The following is a 3,615-nucleotide window of genomic DNA, read 5'->3' on the forward strand; positions in this document are numbered from 1 at the left end:
ATCTGATGGTTTTATAAAGGGCTTCCCCCTTTGCCCAGCGCTCATTCTCTCTCCTGCCGCCCTGTGAGGAGGTGCCATCCACAAGATTGTAAGTTTCCTGAGGCCTCCCCAGCCATGCAGAACTGTGAGTCAATTAAACCTTTTTTCTTTATGAATTACCCAGTCTTGGGCATTTTCTTCATAGCAGTGTGAGAACAGACTAATACACGGACATAAAGCACCTAAATCCCTTGGAGTTTCCTGAGTGATAGGAATGACTTTTGTTCTAATGAAGCAACTCTTGCTGGGCCCCTAAATATTTTCAGATGGGGACTGGTCACTGGAAAAAACAGGCCTTGTATAGAAGCCCGCGATTTTCAGCCCTATACCCGGTCCTCTGGAGAAATGAGAGGGGCTGGAGATGAAGTTAATAATGGATCATGTCTGCGTGATAAAGCCTCCACGGAAACCCCTAGACCACAGAATCCAGAGAGCTTCCAGATTGGTGAACACATTCAGGTGCTGGGAGAATGGTGTGCCCAGAGAGAGCATGGAAGCTCTGCACCCTTTCCACTTTGCCCCATGCATCTCTGCCGTCTGACTGTACCTGAGTTGTATCCTTTATAACAGGACATAAACTGGACACAGTAGGACATAAACTGTCTTCCCAAATTCTGTGAGCTGTTCTATCAAATTACCAAACAAGAGGGAGGGAGTCATGGAACCCCCGATTTATAGCCAAGCTGGAAAGAAGTGGGGTAATCTGGGGACCCAGTTCTTACAACTTTCATCTGAAGTGAGGGAAGTCTTGTGAGACTGAGCCCTGAACCTGTGAGGTCTGACTGTAACTCCAGGTAGTTAGTGTCAGGATTGAATTGAATTGTAGGACAGCCAACTGGTGTGTGGAGAATCAGAGAAAGGGTTGTTGGTGTTGGAAAACATGCCAAACTGATGAATTTTAATGTCACCGAATATAAAATATTCATTGATAGGGTTTTGGATTCCACATTGTACTAACCTTTAAACAGCTACCACTTATTGGGTTTGGGTGTAGAAACTCAAAATACCCCCAAATTATCTTAAAAGATTAAAATATTTCTTCCTTTTTCTACTTATCTGTGTGAGGAAGGAGTTTCTTCATATTCTTTGACCAAAATATTGCAACAGATTGAGTGCAGAGAGAAGTGTATGATTCCAGCTGTCTTCTATTAAGCCAGACATTAAAGAGATTTGCACAAAGGTAAACAATGCCATATTTTGTTTTGAAAACATAGCTATTTTCCTTAAAGTATGCTATCTAAAGTAACGTATAATGGGAATATTCATTTTCTAAAATGGATTAATAAAGGTTTTTAATTTCACAGTTTTAATTCTCATGTTATAAGTATAGATGGATATAGTCCAGATTAACGAAAGCTCTTTGGGTTCCTTGATAATTTTTAAGAGTGTAAATGGGTTCTCAGGCCAAAATGATTGAGAACTTCTGTTCTCAAAGAAACCCAAATTCTTAATAATAAAAGGAAAATATACCAGGTTCGTTAACAAACCCCTACTCCTACCCCACCTACTACGAACTGAATATGTCTGTTTTGAACCAAACTAAGGCCCTTCCTGAAAGTGGAATAATAGAACAGATGCATCTAGAAAAACCAAAATATCTCTTACAGGGAGTGGGTCATGTGGAGAACCATCTCCTACACAGGTAGGGATTTGCCAGTTCCCTTCAGCATTCTATGACAATTTCATACATTTCTCCCCGTTCTTCATTTTGGGTTCAACATGTATGAACTCAGGGTCCTGTAGTGCTGGGTGCTAGAATCTGACATTGTTTTCCCTCTGGCCTCTTCCCCAGCTCCTAGCTGTGCCACAGAGAAGTTCCTGCAGTTTCTGTGTCAGCTAGAGGAGGGGACAATCCCTAGAATCCTGGCCCTCTTAGTCCTGAACTTTCCTCTCAGTATACAGAGTGGCTACCAGTCACTCAGGCTTTCTTGGCATTCCTTTAAGAAATGGGTTTGGAAATGACTTCTTGGCCACTCTTGGCAGTAAATGTAATCGAAAATTGCAGAGAATACATATCTTGGTTTCTTTCTCTGAGCACACTGAAAAGTTCCATTTGGCTCCCTTCTTGGGTATATGAGAAGCTTACCAGAGTTGAAATGAGACTCTGTCCAGGGTGAAGTTGCAGGAGAACTGTAGTGGCCACAGCCAGGCATCTCTGTGTTATACCATAACTGAGAAATGTTCAGCCAGAGGACCCTTTTCAGTAGATGTAGAGTTGGAGGCAGGGATTACAAACCCACACAAGCTGATTTCCCTTTCCTATTTATAGATGGCAATGCAGTTCAAAGACTTTCTGTTTTTAAGTAGGAGATGGCTGAATGAAACAAGCTCGATTCCATACTCTAGTCCTTGGAAACCTTTGGTGTGTTTATTACAGTCTTAATGGGGAGCTGTTTTGCTTTGTTAAGAACTTCTAAATTATCTAAAACATAATAGGGCTGCACATTTGGAAAAAATCAACAAGAGAAATTATTTCATATTTTAAGCCCAAGAGACATTTTCAATATCTACATTTAATTTTTATTTTCACTAGAGGTGATGTTTTGCTATGTTGCCCAGGCTGACCTTGAACTTCTGGCCTCCAGCCATCCTCCTGCCTCGGCCTCCCGAAGTGCTTAGATTACAGGAGTGAGCCACCATGCCCTGCCAAGACCTGCATTTGGAATTCCTGAAAATATATTTTAAAACTTACCAAAATGGGAAAATTTTTAAAAGTGCTGAATTCTTGAGATGAGATCACAGACACCTCCCACTGTCAAGTCAGACTCCATTTCCAATGGAATTGGCTAAGATATAAAATTATGCTGTAAGTGACGTGACCCCACAGAGTTGGTTTGGGCCCCATGATTGGGTTCTGGCTAATGCGATGTGCGTAGATGTGATCTAAGCCACCCCTAGGGCTCACCCTTAAGGACATACCTGTGATCCTGAAGTTTTCTTCCCCTGATGTGTGCCACATGTTCTAGAAGGCGGACACACAAGATGAAAGCAGGTGTGATCCCTACATCACCATTTGGAGGAAAGTTGCATTATCCTCATGGAATGTGATGAGGAAGTAGTTGATACCTATTGTTTTAAGCCAAGGATAGTTCAGGACATATGATTTACACAACACAGCCTGCCCTAATACAGGATACCAGTTCAGTGATGAAAACACTGGACTGAAAGTCAGGAGGCGTGGATTCTTTGATGTTGAACTATAAGAATTTGTTGGTTTTTTGGCCGGGCGCTGTGGCTCAAGCCTGTAATCCCAGCACTTTGGGAGGCCAAGGCGGGTGGATCACGAGGTCAGGAGATTGAGACCATTCTGGCTAACACGGTGAAACCCCATCTCTGCTAAAAATATAAAAAACTAGCTGGGCGTGGTGGCGGGCGCCTGTAGTCCCAGCTACTCGGGAGGCTGAGGTGGGAGAATGGCGTGAACCCGGGAGGCAGAGCTTGCAGTGAGCCGAGATCCCGTCACTGCACCCCCCCTGGGCGACACAGCGAGACCCCCCCCCAAAAAAAAAAAAAAAAAAAAAAAAAATTTTTTTGTTTTTTAACATTTTTTGATACCCAAGGGGCGTTTTCAAATTT

This window comes from Rhinopithecus bieti, unplaced genomic scaffold, assembly GCF_001698545.2.
Source record: "Rhinopithecus bieti isolate Rb0 unplaced genomic scaffold, ASM169854v2 scaffold_28016, whole genome shotgun sequence".
Lineage (NCBI taxonomy): Eukaryota > Metazoa > Chordata > Mammalia > Primates > Cercopithecidae > Rhinopithecus > Rhinopithecus bieti.